Below are 19909 nucleotides of genomic sequence, written 5' to 3' on the forward strand. Positions count from 1 at the left end.
ATGTAGCTCCAAGTGTCTGAGTTCAGCCCAGTTGTGGCTCTCCATGCCTCTGCTTGTAGCTGGGCAGGAGTGGGTTCATTTCACGGCATTCCTTATTTTAACTTAAATGGCAAGAAATTAAATTACTATCTACTTAGTTGTTCAGTTCCTCAAAGTGTGTGTTGTCTTGTTCTTCTGATCCTAGGACCTGAGCACCAAAGATAGCTAGTCTTATTCCAGAAGGAGCTCAGGCTGGTGGATGTGAAGTCCCTCACAGAGCAGCTGAAGTAGTCAGAGACTGAAGCAGGAGTCAAGGGAGCGTGTGTGTGAGAATTTGTTTACTCCTTGCTTTCGCGATGGGAATCTATATATTGATTTGGAGGCCTGTTTGTGGCTCAACAAATTAAAATCTACCTGGTATGCAGGGAAAAGAAGACCCTTAGGTTTTCCCCTGTAATTACATGGCAGAGTAACTCTTGAGGAAGATATGAAACCATGCTGGAGGCTGGCTGAGCACTGAAGGAGTGCAGAACAGCTTGTCAGGTATATGGCTCTATTTGCTTCCATCTAATTTCCTCTTACGATTTTCTGCTAAGGTGTGGAATAGGATATTAGCAGTTAGCATTAGCTCTGTAAGCACATTTGCACGGTAGCTCAGTTGTGGCTGACTGGAACAGCACAGCTGCTATTTGTGACCGCCTCAGTGGAAGAGCTGGTGTGCAGGCAGCTGCCAGGCTGCTCCTCAGCAGGCAGCTCCCTCGGGGTGCCTGATCCTGGGAGATAGAAGTCTGTTATGAGTGTCCTGCCACTGCTGCACTCAAAAGCCGCTTTGCCAAAGGAATGAGACAGCTTGTGTGACAACCATCCGGCCACCTGCAAGTGCTCTTTGCTCTAGGACCCAAAGGAGCCTTTTCCAAGTTTCATGGACTTGACAGCAGGGAGCAGCCAGCCTGGCTGGTCCTCAGCCATCAGTGTTTTACAGATGTCTTGCACTGAGCTTCTTGGCTCCGAGGGGTTTCCTTGGAGACCTGATGTCCTCTAAGTTAGTGAGGAGACAAGAACTGGCATCAAGAAAGAGGCAATGCTGGAGAAATAGTTACAGAGAGAAAAGAGAGCGTGGGGTCTGTCTACACTCCCTTGCAGAGGCGGGCACGAGCACTAGCTGAGCGTAGGAGCACAGGCTGAGTGAGAAAGCTGGTTATGTTCAAATCAGTGGAATTTGGCAAGGAGATACCGCTTCCCACACGAAGCAGGGAGAAGCTCCTCGGTTAACCCATTGATTGCAGACAAACTGCTTGTAAGATGCTTTGTTCTACAAAACCAGATAATCTGCTTGGGCACAAAGACCTGCTGTCCCTGGGTTTTCACTTGTGATGCCACAAGCCCCTAGGCAATATGAGTGGGAATTTATCTTTTTGTTTGTTTGGTTTTTTTTAGATGATGACTTTGTACTTACTTCTCTGATTTGAACAGTTAGAGGGACCACAGGACCCAAGTGCTCTCAAAAAGTTTCTCCCTCCATTTCAAGTCATGGCAAAAGCATAAAGCTCTGAAAACAAGTAGAGCTAAACTTCTGCAGTTCCCCACCCGGAAGCCTGAGTTGCTGATTTTGAACACTTCCAGCAGGCCTCTGCACAGCACATCCCATTCTGCCTCCTTCCATGCTGCCTGGCAGAGCCTGGCTGCTCACTCCAGCTGGAGAGGGAAGGGCAAGGAGAGCAGGTATGTCCTGAGCATGAGGATGACCGAAATTTTGTGAAACAGAAGAGCAAAGAGTCAATTCCTAGGGCAGCAAAGGGAGGTTTACTTGTGGTCATACACAGCAATAGAGAGACAACTCAAAAGCAGGGGAGATGTGCCCCAAACAACTGCAGGAGGGAGGCATGAAGGGGTGGTGGAAGCAGCATCAGGAGCCCAATGAGCAGAACACGAGCTTGGGGAAGGTGCTGTGGGGTTACTTGTATCTCCCTTGCTTGTGTCTACCCTTACCCCTCTCCTAGGCCCTTATTTCTTGGTGTGGCATCAAACATGCTCTGAGCATGACGCAAGTCAACCTCCGCAGCTCTGAACTTGCTTGCTATTGCGTCACACAGATGCATGTGGGAAAGCAGACTCTTCCTGCCGCCATCTGAATTTGGGTGCTCATATTTCCAAGGTAACCAGGTGATTTGTGGGCCTTTATTTTCTTTTTTTTTTTATCCTTTATGTGAGCAAATCAGGCTGTTTGCAGTATTGTGAAGGCATGTAAATAGTTCATTTAATCAACACATCCTTGTATTTACAGCTGACTGGAACAGGCTGTGATAGTCATGCTCTGGGCTACTTGGAAAGTGTGCAGTGGGCTTTCTTATGGATTTTGTGTCATTTGCTCCTGTGCTTCTTCAAACCTTTATCTTAATTATGCTTGAAGTCAGATTGCTGGGCTGGATAAATATAGTTTGGGATGAGAGGGCAGATGAGGAAATGTTCAGCAGGTAGGGAGAGAAACTCATGGGAATCCCATACAGCCTCCACATCTGGTTCCTGCAAGTTCCTCTATTCAAGCTGCAAAGTTCTGTTTTCTGCTGGCTTGTCTTTTGAGCTTGTTACTGTGTTGCCCAGTAGCACAGGCCCAAAGTATGGGCTGCAGTGAGGCTGCCCAGAGTGCCGTGAGGTCACTGCTGGATCCCCAGCCCAGGCGTGAGACTTAGGTGGTAGGAGATGCCACCAGAAAAGTGTGGCATGAGGGCAACAGCAGTGTTGTGTGCTGGCAGCTGTATTGCACTGAGGAGGCTTGCCGTGCAGTGATGGGGGCAAGCAGGTGCTGAGGGCTGCCATGCCTGGCTGGGCGATGTGGGGTCCGGGCTGCCACGCACAGTTAAGCTAGTGACACGATAAAGAAGCGGCAAACGTGCCTGTTTCCTGGGGCCATGCTCAAGTTTAAGTGACTGTGTGGCATCTGTTTAGTATCTGCCTTAAATTGGGGGCAAACTGAGGTGGGGAGCAATACGGCAGTGGACCTCAGGGTGGGCAGTGGCAGCCATTTTGTGTCCCTCCTCTCCACTGCACGCCCCCTCCTGTCATGGCTGCTGCTGCCCTGAGGGGTGTGCACTGGCCCCCATTCTGGGCCAGCAGGGCTCGTAGTGAGGGGAGAAATTATCTTGGTGAGCACTGTCTCCTTTTCCTAGACTGAGTTTGTCTCTGCTCTCCCTTTTTTCCCCTCCAAAACACGCAAGAGGCTATGGTGACACCTTGGGTGGCACCTGAGGGGACCCCGACTGGGCCTAGGAAGGTCTGAAAGACTCGTGGCCATCATGGTGGTACAGAAAAGTGGCTGGGTCCCGTGAAGGATGTTCATGGGAGGATGAACATGGAGGGGAAGGCTGTGTGGCTGGCAGCAGCTGAATCCCCGAGCCTGCAATGGCAGCAGCAGTCCTTGGCAGCAGTGACGGTGCTGGAATCAGTGGTCAGAGTCTGTGAGCTGCTTGCAGTGGAATTGTAAGTTTCTGGTGCCTCCGGGCTCCTCCCTGACACCTTCATGCTGCCCTTCTCAGCTGTGTCACGATCGTGTTTTTGGGCTGGGAGCTGGGTCAGGGCGGAAGCTGCGGTTCAGCTTTGATGGCTCAGTCAAGGGTTGGGGATTAATTATGAGTTGGGAATTAATCATGCAGCAGGCACAGACACCCAGGCTGGCTGTACAGCCCCAGATTGCTGGTGTCTGGCCTCTGTGGGCCATGTGGACCCCTCAGTGCTGGGGCGGTATGGACACCCCTGCCCTGTGTGGTGCAAGGCAAGACCACCAGCACTCTCTGGCCTTTCTTTCTCCCTTCTGGTTGGTTGTGCTCGTAGCTGAAGTTCCACTTGTTCTGTCTGCATTATCCTTATTTGCTTTCCCTGGTTTCTCCACTACTTTCTGTTTCTTCACATAGTTGGGATTTGAGGTACTCTCACCTGGCAGCTGCTCCTCTGAAACTGTGTTCCTTCTGCAGGAGTGGCTTTCTCCCAGAGACGTTGGGGCATGTCAGAAATGGAGAGCTGGGGGGGGGAATGTGTGTTACTTCCATGCCACTCAGTGGTGTGAGCGATCCAAGAGCATGTAGGGCCTTAAGAAGTAACTGGTGAGGGAACCAAGCATGAGTGGAGGAAGGGGAATCCAGACAGATTTATTTATTTTCCTACTTTCTTTCCCTGGAGAAACATCTGGCTTATGTAAAGCCATTTGCTGGGTTTCTCACTGCTTTATTTTGAAAGTCTGTGCATTCAGGCACTCTGCTCTTCTCATCTCCCTGCTCTTCTCATCTCCCATCACTGCCTCAAGGGCAGATTCTTCACGATTTGGGGTTTTGCTTTTATGAAGTTTGGTCTTTGTTTCTGGTCTGTGTTGTCTTTTTTTCTTTTCTTTCCTTCCCTCTTCTTGTGAAGGACTGCTCTGGTTTGGCTTGTGGTTTTGCCTTGTTTTCTTCCGAGAGGTGAACTGTTGTGATAAACCCTGCACAAAGTGGGAAGGAGCAAACTGGTGCGTTGGCGAGACCCTGGTCACTGATACAGCATTAGTGAAAACCCTGTGCCAGCGAGAAGCTGAGCTCTGAGGTTTGATTGTGAATGCAACACCATAGAAGCACAGCATTGTACAGCATCTGTATGGGAGACTTTGAACTGAAGTGTGTATAAGGGAGTGTAGCTGGAAGGGTTGTGACTTTGGGTTTGGGGTAAGCACTCTCCTTCCTTTTGCCAGTGTGGCTCTGAATTGGACCCATCATTTTACTATGCAATCCTGGCAGCGAAGTGCTCAGTATCTGGTGGAAGATTTACAGCTCTGCTCCAGTGATGCAGTTTGTGTCTTACTGTAAATTTGCCTCTTACTCTCCCTGGATGGCTGATTCCCTGCTGCTTGGAGCAGGCAGCAGTCCAGGCAGGATCATACCCCTGAGAGTCCAGCAGGATCCTCTTGGAGCTGTGCAAAGCAGGATGCTGGATGTGAGTTTGAGGAGATTCAGGGTGCTGTGTCCGCAGAAAGCGGTCCTCTCCTCTGATAGAACAAGGATCAGCTCTGCTGTCAGCTCTGCCTCCGTGTCCTCTCTGCCATTCATCACCTTCCCTCTGCCCCTTTCAGGCTGTTGCCTTTGAATGATCTTGCCCTAGAGGTTCAAACAGGCTCCTTCATGTCTTGGCCTTGCATCCAGTTGGCAGAAAGCTGAGAGAGGGATATGTTTGGGAAAGTCTTGTGGGTTTCTTTGTTTGGTTTTTTTTTTATTTTTTTTTTTTTTTTTAACAAGAAGCTTCACTATTCATTCATTCCCCAAATAGCTTTCACTCTCATTGGCCAATGTCTTCCTGCTAGGACAGTCCAAGCCTGTTCTGACAGGTGGCTTATCTGCCTCGCAGCTCTGACTGCTTCCTCTGTTTCTCCTTTGTGTGGGAGGTGTTTTGTCTTCCCAAACTTCTGCTGACTTCAGTGGGCGCTAGCCTGTGCCCAGACTTGCACTGATGGTGAATTTCGGCACTGAACTGCACTGCTGATTTTTCTTTATGTCCCTGCAGCATGTTTTTCTTTGCAAAGGGAAGGACTCAAGTGGTTTGGGGAGGGGCAGGAGGGTTGTTATTGAAGTCGGTGAAGCAGAGGTTCTCCGCTGACCCTGTCTGCTTCCATCCAGTGAGTCCTGCAGGAGAACACGGTGAAGGCAATACTGTTGAGGGGTGCCACATTGATAGAGGTCCAAATAAGGGGATGAACTGCACAACTGTATCTGGAAAAGCCCAGAGCAGTTAGCTTGTTGCTTTCCTGTGTTGCCAGCTGCTGAGGCAGTTTTAGAGAAATTCCCACTCTAGTTTTAATCCTGCTAAAAGCAGAGAAGTGTGTGTGTGTGCATGAAGCAAGACTTACAAATGTCAGTATTTTTAATGAAACAAATCCAGTCATGTTTGAAGCTGCTGTCTGCCAGTGTGCATTCCTGATACGGAATCAGTGCTTCCACTGAGATAGTTTTCAGCCAATAGAATGGGACTATCATTTCCTATCTGTGACTTGAACTAGCAGTAGGCAGGAAAGGCCCATCTTGTCCCCTGTCCACGCTCCTCTTAGAGTGTCTATATCAGTTTGGTGCCTGCAGCCTCATCACCCGGGCTGGGCTCACTGAGTGCTGCTTGGATGAGAAGGGAAAAAACCAGATCCTCTGAGGAGAGGCACATCTGTCCTGTGAAAAGCGCTCCTGGATGATATGTGCTGGCTCCCCTGCTGAATGGTGGGCTTGCAGCTAGTGTTGGTTGGCAACCAAGAGATGAAACACTTGACCTTGGAGATGAGACTAGTGGTCAGTTGCACAACAAGAACGTTTTTCCTGACTCTGTTAAAATCAAGTTCTGATCTCTGGCAGTTCAGAATAACTCCCAGATGTCATTGTCCTCAAATAACTGAATGAAACTATGAATGGATGATGGTTAGTTTTCTTGAATCTCCAAAACTTCTGTGAGCCTGTTCCTTGTGGAGGTACACTTAGTTTTGTCTATGGAGTTCTTCACTTTTTCTTTCTGTGCCGTGGGAATCTTCCTACTGGCCATGCAATGCCACCACGTGTCCAGTGCTGCTGCATGTGCAGCAGAGGCCCAGGGATGTTTGTAGGTCAGGGATGACAGATACTCGGCAAGACTCAAAGGTGCTATTATTTAATTGCATTCCAACAGCAGCGAAAGCAGTAGCAAGAGTAATAAACAAATTATAATCTACATTATGAAGCTGACAAATGCCACCCACTCATTACCTGTCTTTAACCACTCTCATTACTATACAGTCTTTGTGGGAACTAATCTTGACGCTCAGTGTCCAACTTATTCACTTAATACCATTATTTGAAGCAATCAATCACTCCTTGTGGAAGAAGAGGAAGGTGTTTTTCCTGAGGCTTGTTCTCTGGATGCTGAAATGTGGGTAGCTCTGGGGTGAAGGAGGCTGAAAGAGCACTTTGCAAAAGCATGGCGTGGCTGGAAGCTGAAGACTGAAGTCCACAGGGACAGTTGGGGGTGGGACCTGAGGCTGGGTGGCAGGATGGAAGATTGTCACTAGAGGGAAAAGGCTGCACTCTGTCCATCTCACTAGAATTGAGGAATAGTATGCAGCAAAGAGATTTTAGGAAGAGCCACTTTTTTTTTTTTTTTTTTTTTTTTTTCCCCCTCTCCCCCTCTCCGGATGTTTTCCAGGCTTTGGGAGCAAGCTGGTTTGCTGAGTAATGACAGTTCTCTTTGTGGCTGCTTCAAGCCCAGGGCATTGCAGGAGGAAGTCCTGGTAGTGTTTCTGTGGGGTCCTGTACAAGCTCCCCCCTAGGAAAAAGAAATTGAGCTCCAGGAATTTCTTGCAGTGGTCTGGCATAGCTTGAGTTCAGCAGAGTCAAGGATGCTCAGCCAGAGAAGCTCAGCCTCCTTGGTGCCTGGCTGCTGCCATTACATTGTGTCAGTCCGTCCTAAAAGTTAATGACTGCACTGTGCCTGGGGTGCAGCTGTTCTCCTTCCCTTGCTGACACAACTGGGAGCCTTCCTGTGGGAGGTTATTGAGGCCTGCAAGCTGGGGAGTTGGGCTGAGAGAGCAGATGGGAAAATGGGTCTCTTTCAAGATACTACATGGGTGGCTGGACCCTGGCCAGCCAGAGGTCGTGTTGTGCTCTCAGAGTTTTGGGATATCTCATGGGGGTCTCTAATGGGCAAATAACATGCTGAAAGGTGGGAAACAAAGACTGAGAGATGAAGGGTCACCTTTCCCAATGGAGAACTGATATCAGTCAAATGTGACAAGGGCCTCTCAAAGGCCAGAGCTGTCGGATGTGTCTGTTAATGATAAAGAGGAGTAAGTGGCAGATGATGAAACTTGCTGCTACTATTCAAGAGCAACAAAAACCAAAAGCTTCACTGAGTAGCTGTAGGAAGTACTTACAAGGTGAAGTGGTGGGGTTGCAGCATATAATGCTGAGAGAAGCAAAGCAATCCAAGGGGAAGAAGGAGCCATCTTACTCTAAAATGCAGTGCAATGGGCTCAAAACAGGATAATGTCACTTGAGAGAGAGATCTCAGAAGATCAGTGAACTGGGCTAGAGGAATAAGGCTTGATTCTGAGTATGGTTAAAAAACCTGAAAACAATCAACTTCTAGGAAAAGAGTTGAGAACAAACTGTATAAATGCACTGTCTCAATCTGTGGTGAACAAAAGTGTTTATGTAGGTTTGGGGGAGGTTGGAGTAACTAATTCAGGGAAAATCCATTGAGTGCTTTCAAATATCAGTACGCAGTTTCTTGTTGAGAAAGTCCCACAGCTTCAAATAGCTGGAGCCTGGGAAGGCATTTGTAATGTAACATAACTATATGCTTGGCCTGTTCTTATAGTCTTCCCTAAGTGCTGCTATCAAGTACCATTGGAGACAGGACAGAGGGTCGAATGAAGCTTGATCTTACCACAGTTAGTGGCTCTGATTCCTCTGCTTTTCCAAGAAGATGCTGTCCTGGAATAAGCCATGTGTGGCACACTGCGATTGTGTGTGCAAGGAGATTGTATGGAGGTTGGAGATACTGTGTTCTCTTTCTGGTCAGTGAAGAGAGCTGCTGAAGTATGTAGCTAAAGGAGAAAACTTCTGAAGCTATTGTACATCTGTTATCAAAGGGACATTGCAGTGTAGCATAGGACAGCCAAAGTAGGGAGAGGGAGGGAGAACCAACAGACACATCTTATTCTTCACCAGCACCAGTCACTCTGAAATGAACAGTTTCCTTAGGTGATAGAAAGCCATTGCCTGGGTCAACAAACTTGTCATCTCCTCTGAGGAGTGTTTGGGCAAGAAACCAACTCCAAAAGGATTTTCTTTCTTTGATCTGTCCTCTCCTGTTGCTTAATGGTACTTAAGAAGTACCATGCTTCTGGTTAGGAAGAGCTGGATGACATGGAAGTAGCTGGATGGGCCAGGGCAACTCATCCTGTCCTTAAGGCCTCCATGTGCTACTTTAACCTGCACCACAGTAGAGTGAGACACTGTGTGGGAGTGTGAGACAAGTTCGTAATGTTCCTGTTGATCAAATGGCCCACTGAGTCTCCTGATCTGCTGTGGTGATAAGTCATAACAAGGACTCTCTCTTAATCCTCATTATCCTCTGTTGGTGCTTCCTGCCCACATAAACTAGATATTTCCTATCAACAGGGAGTAACCTCTGTGGAAGATAGGATCAGATTCCCAGGAACCAGGCTGTAGTAAGAGTGAAGGAAGAATGAGGAAACTGTCCTAATTTGAGGTTAATCTTATAAATACAAGGCTCGATACAGACAATAAGAAGAGAAATGCCAGGAGAACTTAAGCATTTAGTTAGGGAAGGATCATCTTTTGCCAGGAGTAGCCTTAATTGTAACTTATGATGTGGTAAAGTTGCTGTTTGATCTCAGCTTCAGCAGAGGGGAGAAGACAGATTCTGCTCTGTGTCACCAGAGGGGTAGTAGCCTGATACAAGAACAGGGAAAAGTGTCTTTAAAGGCATTTGTTTGTCACTTGTGTACCGATTCAAGCTGCAGTGCATGGATTAAGTGCTTTACTTCTCAGTTTTGATTTGGATAAAACACTAGTGAGGAGGAGGAAAGGGCCTTGTGATTTTTCCTGAAGCAGGTGTGCTAATATACCCGTCAGCTATTTAATGTTGCTTGGCATTTCTGAAAATGCAGAAAACCACAAATCTTTTCTTCTAGCATACGTGGGTTGGTGGGGTGTTTCTTTCCCCTACCTAGACTCATAGCTGGAGCCTGTCAGAGACTTGGCCTGTCCCTCATGCTCACCTTTCATGTGGGCTGGGTGGAGTGTGCTGAAGCTGTTTGTGGTGGGGAGTTCTCTACAGACAGTTGCTTTTATGAACCTTTTTAGACAATCTGTTAAAATGCAGAGTTGCCTCCTACCCGTCCCTGTCCTGTGCACATCATGGCACCGCGCACAGAGCCTGTAATGCCTCTCTGTGTTTTATTTTCAAGCAGGGTGAGAGCATATGCATGTTTGTGAGAAATGGATTGCCTTTACAGGGATGTGTGAGGGTCCTTCACCACGTATTCATGTGAAGCTGGTATTCTAAGTATGATCCCATAACCATACAAATGACTACAATGCAACAAGGTGTGGACACTGGTTGCTCATCCCCACCCTGAAGGTGGTGTCACAAGTTCCTGGAAAATGCTGTCATGTCCTTGCGGGTTTGGACTAGTTCAGCTTTTTATTCTACATCCTGCTCACAGATGCTTGATGGTGTTGGTGTTTTATTTATTGCCCAGCTCTGGGCTGATCACTGCTTCTTACTTCAGAAGCTTTACAGGCCTTGTCTTCAAGCAAGTTTGTGAAGCTACAGTGATGTACAGAACCCCTGCTGCTTCCTAGAAGCCTTCTGTCCCTTTTAGATAGTCCAGCTTGGACAGGAGATCTCACCAGGCTTGGCCTAAGACGAGTGATACAGTAGTTCCCTGTCCCAGGCTTCCTGTATGAGTTAGGACAAGGCTTTTCAGCCATCCATATCTTAGTTTCCCATTTGCTATCATTTCTGGCCCTCCCAGGATAGTTGATTTTGGACTGAAAGTCAGCAGAAGAGTCATGCCATGTGGACTTCCATTCCTTTCCTGGGTGGTTTTCTTTGCTGTTTTTACCATAGCAGGTTATGTGATCTAAGGGTTCTACTTTATAATAAACAGTGCACAGTTTGGCTCTGATGCCTGATTTGTTGGGTTTTTAAAAAATTTTTAAATGACTGATGCATTTGGAGTCTGTTTAAGATGAACTGTGTGAGGGAGCAGGGCTGGCTCAGAGGACATATACAGTGATGTGGGCACACCAGATCATCCTTTGTGCTAAGTTTAGTTTGATAAAAGGTTGCTAAGTAGTGCCTACGGGTGGTTGATGCAGCTGGATAGTGAGCAGAGTGCTTGTAATTGCTTCTGCTGTCTTCAGGGATGTGCTTCCAGCAAGTCATGACACCTGGTAACATGCTTGTAACATCTATTAACCTTGTAATTTTATAAGTGGAGCTTTAATCCTGCCTTGTTGTCGCTCAGGTCTGGAAATATTGACTGTGGTGCTCCATGGTCGCTGCTAAAATGCTGTGCCTGGTCGCCAAGCTCACTGGATTTTGCTGCCTTACCCGTCGTCTTCTCCTTGCCCGATGCTCCATGCCTTCACACAGGTTGAAGCCCACCCTTGTCTATTAGTTTTCTGCCTGAATCCTTTTGTAGCATGGATGTTTAAATGTTGATCCTTTGCCAGCCAGGTGCTGCTGCATTATATTTCCCCCTTCACAGATGACAGACTCCCTGCAGTGAAGAGCTGTGAGGCTGAAGGAGTCAGCATTCCTGCAAAGCCCCGAGTGGCTTGGTGAGGCACTGGAGCTTGGGAAGGTGGAAGGACTGGACTGAGAGTTTAGGCTTGCTGCAGAAAGAAAACAGATTCAAGAACTCTTGTTTTGTGTGTGCTGTTGGGATCTGGTCTGCTGCAGGAGAGTGGTCCCTGTGTTGCAGGCTGTGGAAAGCACACACCAGGCACAGTGTGCTTGGCCAGGCAGGAGGTGGCTGGAAAGGGATGTCCTGTGCCAGCTGCGAGCAGAACCTGGACTAAGCCACCAACAGAAAGTTGATGGCAGAGCAGGGATTGAGTCTTGAGCTTTTAATAAACCAGCTTTCATCAGAACCGCAGGGCCCAGCTATGTTCTCCCAAGACCTGCTCTAAGCATAAGTGTAAGGTGTCATGACAGAGGACCCAATTGCTGGAGTCCTGATCTGTAGCCATCCCCACCTGAGAAGGTGTGTCCTGGAGAAACGCAGGCAGCAGCATCCTGCCATGTGGGAAGCCCTCAGGAAGAGAAGGCTTGGCCAGGAGGAGGTGCAGAGCACACAGGAGATTCTTGGGGTGGGGTTTCAGGACAGGCTGGCTTCCAGGTCCAGCTCTGGGGCAGCCCTGGTAAATGCTCTTCACAGCACTGGGAGGGACTGGTGTTCAGTGAGCAGGGTGGGGTGGATGCTCCGTGCCAAACTTTCGCTTGTATCCTTTCTCCTTAGGGCATTCTTCATTCATTAAACTTGCTACCAAGGCAGCTTTGGTGGAAGTAACCAGTTTCCTGAAAGTGGAGGCCTTTCCTGAGTGATCACCCAGTCTTGGGGCTTGGGTGAACTGCCATGCTTGGAAGAGCAGGGTGGGGAAAGCAAGCAGTTTTATTGTGTGCTACATTACCAGTGTCTGTGGGCAAGAATATGAAGCAACAAACACCACCAAAGAGCAGAGGAGACAGTTTTACTTGCATTGCAGCCAGATACTCCTGGTGAGCAGAGCAAAGCTTTGAATGGAGAGCACAGCCTACCTCTAGTCTGTACGTTTTCATCCTTCCTGGCTCTAAAGATGACTTCAGGTGCGTGGCTCCAAAATAAGCAGTGAGATAAAGCCAGTTTTGGATGGGCACCATCTCCTGCCCTCCACTTTCTTCAGTACCCCAGTCAGCAGGGACATGCTCCTAGGCAGCACCCCTGGGGCACGGCTGTCATGTGAAATAACAGGCTGGCAAATCCTTACTCCTTATTTATATTTTGGTGAACTTTTTATCATGCTTCCTGCAGATGCAGACTGAGAGGAACGGGTGGTTCTGCTGTTGGCAGAACCTTTCTGATAAAGGCCAGTGGCTTTTAGCAAGCCTCACAGCTCTTGAGTTGATGTTGAGTCTCAGTATATCCCTTTTTGCTGCTTCACATGGCTGCTTCTGCTGTGCCTGCCGGAAGACAGGTGTCTTCTGTGCAAGGGATTTTTAAGAAGTCACTTGGCCTGTTTACTTTTCAGTTTTATAATCCTTATTCTGGTTTTATATCCTTCCTTTGTTTCAGAAGCCTCTCCTTTACCCTCCCTGAGTAGGGAATATTTACAGGAATCTGTAATTTGTTAATTGAAACTGTTTCTTGCTTTGCATGGAAAAAAAAAATGCAGACTACAATTGAACACAATGGAAGTGTAAACAGGAAAACATACAAAAAAGACTTAATTTTGAAGACATATTCCCTTAAGAATGCAAAACCTTCTAGGCCTGGAAGGTCTGTGAGTCAAGTATCAATTGGTGTGATGTACCAGAAAAGGAAATGTTTAACTTTTTTATTTATGTCCAGTAGAGCTCAATGAAGCCTTCAGGGGAAAAAAGCAACTCAGAAGGATTCAAAGGGAAACAGCACATAGGGCTTCTGGCTGTGTATGCAGTACTTTTTAAGAGTTTCATGGGAATGTTAATAGTCTATTCTCAGCAACGTCCATGGAATGTAAGTCTGTAATTTGGAAACTTTTGCATGACTTTCAAATTTAAAATAAGAGACAAATCTGGCCTAGATTTTAAAAAGTGACTATGGAAGTTCCCCTCAAACCAGTGGTAAGATTTAGTTTCTAGAAAACCGAGTCCCTTAAGGCTGTCTCCAATTGGAATCCAAATTTAATAGGTGATTTAGGTGATCTGATGTTTGAAAGTCACCATGTGATTTGGGCAACCAAAGGAATAATTTGTGAATTATCTATTAGCTGAAATGTTCATATAAACCATACACTGAATAATTGAACATAATGAGTAAAGTCACCAAAACTGTAGTCTGTTCCTAGGTAATTTGTGAACTGAGGAGCTAAATCATTTGATGAGCATTTGGTTCCAAGGTGTACACCTAGCTCTACTGTCTAGCTGTAAAAGAGTAAAATGTTTAATTAAGCTCAGTATTGATGGTTTATGAAGATCATATCTATTTTTATTAGTATTGCTTTATTTGGGAAAGACTTCAGAAGCTTTGGAGTGTCTTTTTTTTTTTGCTTTCTTTTTTAACCCCTTTGGCAGGATACCAGCAGGTCTGAGCTGGACAGTTGTCCCCGTCTGCAGTTAGTTAACAAGCAGTTTATTTGGTCTGGAAATTTGGAAGGGTCCGCATCTCAGCTGCACTGTCATCCTGCCAGGCAGGACAGCACTTTTCACCTCTGCAGCTTGAATTAGGGTAAAAGAACAAACTGTTTCTATGAGTTGTTCCAACCAACTCCCTTCTTCTGTCAACTGCCAACCATGATTTTATGTTTAATTATTTGCATTACATCATTAGTCCTGTGCTAGGTGTTGTATGAGGCTAATGATGTAAAACTTGCACTAGGTTTACACACTGTGTAGGTTTCCTTGTAGGGCGTACATACTCAAGTGTTTGAAATGCTCAAGGAGAGGAAGCTGGCAAAATCTCCCCTATCCCCTCCCCTTGGAATAGTAAGATATTTAACACGCTCATTTCTCTTGCTTATTAAAACAGAATATTCTTCTTCAGAAGTACATCCCCCACTGGTTGGAATCCCTTTTATGCTCTCTGTGCCATGCATCTGAGTGTTGCTGAGGGAGACCCTGTCAGAGGTCCACTGTACTCTTCGCACTGGAGCAAGCCCAGGCCAGACACCGGGGCCAGTGGTTCAGGGGCACATCAGATCAGTTATTTAGAAACCTTGGGCACAGCAGAATGCATCAGAGTGTTGGTTCTCCAGAGCATAAAAGTCAAAGTATCTCTTCTGCAGGTGCCTGGTTTACCAGATCTCCTCCTTTCCAGAGCCTGTGGTGGGGGTTGGCTACTTGTTATTGCCCTAATGCTATTTTCATACCCTCACAGACTGTGTATACATGCGTATTTCCACTTGCTCTTTTGTCATGTTCTTCTTTCTGAGCTTCCCTTTAGACTGTTGATAAACTGTTTGTATTACTTAATATGGGTGAAGGTGTTGGGTTTGGAGGGTCTGGTAGGGTTTCTCACGGAGTACCCAGATGCACAAGAGCTATTAAACTGTAGTCTCACAGTCTGTCGGGCAGTGTAGCCTGCCATTTCCTCTTGGTGGGAACATGCTCATTGCAGATGTCAGTTGGTGTGGTAGGGATGAAACTGGGAAAGTTCTGTGTACTGGTAGTAAATCTCTGAACAAAGGGGGCTAGGAAGAGGAAAGGGCAGTGCTGATGGCAGAGGATGGGCAGCCTGACTCACAGAGCTCCAGTCCTACACTCACTAACTCTGGTTTGAGAGGGTGGAGAGGGAAATTCTTTCTTCTCTTGCCTCTGTTGGTGTCTCTGCCCTCCTGCGCTCATACAGACAGGGCTGTGTGTGCAGTGTCTGCAGAGCAGGGCAAGGCAGCAGGTGCCCAGATGCCTTGCTCTTTCTCAATCTTGTACCCAGACTTATTGAGCCCAGTTCTCTGTCACCTGAATCACCTGGTGGAAGTGAGACCAGGGACTGGAGCTGGAATGTGTCCTCCTGTTCCCATGGCTATCCATATGTTGAGAAATCCAGGAGCTGCTCACACCCCACTGCTCTGGTAGGAGATGCTTGCCTTTACTCCTGTCTGGCATGGTTGAGTCTGTCTGCACTGAAAAATCCTCTGCCTCTGGAAGAGGAAATATGGGCCCTGCTTCTGTAAGATGCTGCAGGGTGGCCAAACATCCTTAGCAGATAGAGATCATATAATTCAGGTGGACCACTAAACTTTTAGGCAGCAATTAGGACTTATGCAGTAACTCTGAGTCAACTAATACATCTGGGTGTTGCCTTGGCATACTTCCGATAGCAAATCCTTCCTGTGTAGGCTTGATGTTCTTATATTCTCTGCTGGCCTCCCAGGTGCTCCACTTGAAAACCTAATTGAAAGCCTGTGGTGATGCCAAATGGAGATGTCCCATTGAATTCCCTGGCTTTCCTTCGGTCCTCTGAACCTGCAGATGATCCCAGGCAGTTTCTTTGATGCCTTCTTCCCCAGTGGATGAAGTAATTATGACTTCTGTGCAGCAGGCTAATAGCTCTGAAGACTTTAGTCAGACCGATTAACAACTGTGTTTTAATAAAAATGTTCTGGTAAATCCTTCTGAATTGCAGCCCTAATTACTCTGCAGCCTGATGTGCAGCAATTGCAAAGCTAATAGGATCACCTGAATCCAGTTAATGAATCCTCTGTTATGGCTTGCTGTGACTCACAAGATGTGTAGTGTTTCTTCTGGTCTCCCCTGCCCTGCTCCCTTCCCTGGTGAATATTTATGTTCTGTATTGCCAAAGGTAAGGGGGTGTGCACCTAAACTTTGAATGAATTAATTTAAGTATATGTTCATCCTTCCTCTCATTATTTCAAGGGACTTGTAAGGATCAAGACTTGGGCTTTTTGCTTTGGTCTCAAGGTGAGTTCATTCAAGAGGTCACCAGTAGTTGCTATTGCCTGATAGCTCTTTTCAGGCTTACAGGTTTTGGTGAGAAATCTGTTCAACCCTGTTCTCTGCTTCCCTGGTAGCAGTCTGCATCTATGTTAGAGAACAGCATTAAGAGAAACACACTTCCTCCTTGCTAGCGTTTTAAGGTAGATTGTCCTGCATCAGGAAAGGAAAAAAACATTAGTCTGAAAGTAATTTATTTTGGTGGAACACTTTCTCTTTCTGTTTTACCCCTTTGTATGTAAATTTGCTTATGCTCCCTGGCTGCCCACCCCACCCCTCCTCCCTTTCAAAAGAAAAAAAGGTTTATTAACCCCAAATCCAAGTTCTTCCATCTTTTACATGGTTGTAAGCTGGTGATCTGGGTTTGGAGGGCTCAGGACTGCTCAGGAGTGGGACACTGGGCAAGCAACAGGAACCTGATGGTGCTTTTGGTTTTAAGGTGCCTTTTTCTTGTACAGGTGCAGGGTCTAGATAGTTTGGGGCTTGTTGGCAGACTGTTGTGTTAAGGTTCAACCACAGTCAGGGATAAACAAGAATAATTTGAAAGTGTTCTGTTAAAACTTCCCTCCTTGTTGAATTCTTGTTCTTAATATATTGTGTTTCTTACATAGATTTATAGGACTAACTCCTTGTTTAAGCACACTATAAAATATACCTCTAACCATGTACCTTATAACTACCATAATAGCAAGGAAGCCTGTCTGACGAATTTAGTGGCAGGAAGCAAAGTAAACATCTAAAGGATGTAATAAAGAGATTCAGGTGGGTAGGACATAGCAACATACCAGAGGAAAGACTTGACACCAGCTACATTTCTGGTCCCGTAGCTCCAGTGCTGTCCTTTACCGGGCATAATGCAATGAACTGTTTGTCTTAGCTGCTCAAGGCATCGGGGCTTGTGTAAAAGTGTGGATGTGAGGCCTGGGACTGGCTGTTCCCCATCTATGGGGGTATTCCTGAAGAGGGGAGCATGTATGGAGCAAATCTTTCTCTTTCCCACTGCTCATACCACAGCTGATTTCAGATATGGGTCAAACTGAAAAGCTCCAGCTCACTGTGAGGCTGTTAATAGAGAATATTGGACTGGGGGTTTTCCGAGTCTTCATTAAATCTCTGTCTAGGAACCTGAAGACCTTGGGCAAGAGGGGAAGATGCTAAATGATTTAAGTGTTGCAGTAGAAAACGATGAATGAAGTTACAAAGGAACTGTACAAATATTTATTGCATGCTGGCAACAGATTTCAGGCTAGTCTGTTACAGCTGAGGGGAAGGAATGGCACTTTTTTAAACTGCATTTAAAAAAGGAAAAAAAAAAAAAAGGCTTGGGTGATGTTTGGAAAGAGGAACAAAACCAAGCCCAGCAAATCTGCTTGCAAACGATAAGACAAAGGGGGGGGAGAGCAGCAGGGGGGTGCTGGAGGGTTTGTGTTGCTTTTCTGGGCATTAAAAGTTCAGTATCATCTCTGTAGCTGCTCCTGCCTAGTTGGGACATGCAAAAAAACCTCTTGTGAATGAAGGGCTGAACGTGGGAGGAAAGGAGTGCAGTTTATCTTGGATTTTTAAATATTATAGTGTCAGACTTCTGCATGTCTGGCGTTCCCCTGAAAGTTCAGGTCCTGCTCTTAGAAGGCTCTTCTCATTTCTGGTGTTTACAGACATTTGTCCTCTGCTTTCTGTGCTGGACTTGGTAACTGGGAATGAATTAGGAAACAAGGAGCTGTAGCATGGGTAGATAGTGGTTTTGATTGCCTATGGTAGGTTTTTTTGTTGTTATTTTTGTTTGTTTTTCTTCTTTATGAAAGAAACGGGTAATGTGTTCTGGGCTGGAGCTGGCTTGGCTCTGACCACTGACTGAGAGACTGAATGCCTTGGCAGTGACATTAGCTAGGTGGCTTGGGGAGAAGGGGAGTTCTTCTGTTCCTTCAGTGCCTCCCAGAGGGTCAGATGGGTTTTCTCATGGTGGGTGGGAGGAAGTCACTTCTCACCTCCTTCTCAGACAGAGCAGAGGTTGGCTCTCTTGCTTACATTTCCCTTAGTCTCACTGATAAATATTTGTATTTTTGATGTTTTGGAAGTTGAGTGCTGGAAGATCAAAACTCATGCTTGTTAGCTTTTGGGGAGAGTGAGAACTGGCTGCTTCCCACATGTCATCTGTGGGATTGCTTCACATGGCTGCTCTGTGCTTGGGCAGCACCTTGCCCTCCCCTAGAAGATGTTCCAGGCCCTTGGGAGCTCTCCATACAGGACCTGGACATGAAGGAACGTGGCTGTCTGCTGGGCAAAAACAGGACCTGGGGACCAGGAGGGATGGAGTTTGTTCCTAGCTCCATCTGACGTTGGCCACCTGGCTTTGGTGTCTCTTTGTGATGGCCAGGCGTGATGAAACATGGCAGAGCAGCGTGTGCTTGATGCTGCCAGTCTGCAGCAAACTGTCCTCACTTCACATTACGATGGCAGACCAGATCCTGCCAAACACCCACTTTGCCAGTTGCTAGCGCTGAATCTGTCCCACTTGACTCCTGCTCACAGTGAGGCTGGAGGGGCAGCTGTCACAGTGAAGCTCCAATCTCTCTCGCTCAACCAACTGTGGGAGTTTTTGGCATGCCCCTGAGTGGGGCAAAGATTTAAAATCCTTACCCTAACCTATGGGGATAGTATTCAGGAGGCTTTCATCTTTGGAAAACTTACTTGGTTCTCTGGATGAAAGAGCTATTATTTACCTATCAACAACATAATCCCCCTCCCTCCTACAGATTGCAGGCAAGTTCCTGGGGCAAACAGCACTGTAATTAAGAACAAATATTTACTATGAAGGACTAGCTGAGGCCTGGCTGGGCAAGCAGCCATTAGCCTTGTCTGAACTTGCCTTCTGTTTGTTCCCCTTTGAAAGCAAGGAGTCAAAGTCTTTTGTCAGAGGAGTGTTTGTGAGGCATAAGATGGTGGGTTGGGCCTCTGAAGCAGCCAGGAGCCATCAGTCTGTTTGTTCCAAGTCTAGGAAATCCCCCACAAGCAGAGTTACTTGCATCTAGTGGCACTTCACTTTTCTCTTATGGATTGCTCTTGGGTACATCTGCAAGCGAGGATGGGTGCAGAGATAGACCCACATGCAGGGACTGCAGCTGATGCTATGTTACAAGCAAGTCTGTGGAAATACTTGTCTGCTCTAAAATCATGAATTAATTTAGGCTTCGTTTGCATCTACTTTCCCTTTTGATTTCTGTTGCAATTCAAGAGTTTACTTCCCAGGACTCAAGCCCTGGTGCTTAGATGCAAGGGAGCCTGGCTGCTGGAGAAAGCACATCCTTACAAAATTGCTGGGGCTGTTTCACAGCTCAAACTCGCAGCCTACTCACCTGCCCTCTGCAACTCTGATCAACAGCAAGGAGGGGTGACAGGGATCTTGCTCATCTTCTGGCAAGGCTCAGCAAGCTGAAATTTAATAAATAAGTCAATTGTGAGTAATAGAAACAATTGCAAGGATGTGGTGTGTGGTTCAACCAGCTATCACTGCTGTGGTAATGCAACAAGACATGTGATTAGACTGGGAAATTGCTGTAGCAATACCAAGATTTACAGTATGAGTCCCACAGAAGGAGTAGACGTGGGAGATGTATGGAGACACACAGAGCTTCCAAAAGGCCTGAACAAGGTGTCTGAACAAAGCCAGTACTAGCTTCCAGGGTGCTGAGGAGGCCATGGAAGTAACTGGAGAGGTGCCCTGCAGCATGCTGAT

The sequence above is a fragment of the Athene cunicularia genome (assembly GCF_003259725.1).
Source record: "Athene cunicularia isolate RWA chromosome 12 unlocalized genomic scaffold, athCun1 chr12_part1, whole genome shotgun sequence".
Lineage (NCBI taxonomy): Eukaryota > Metazoa > Chordata > Aves > Strigiformes > Strigidae > Athene > Athene cunicularia.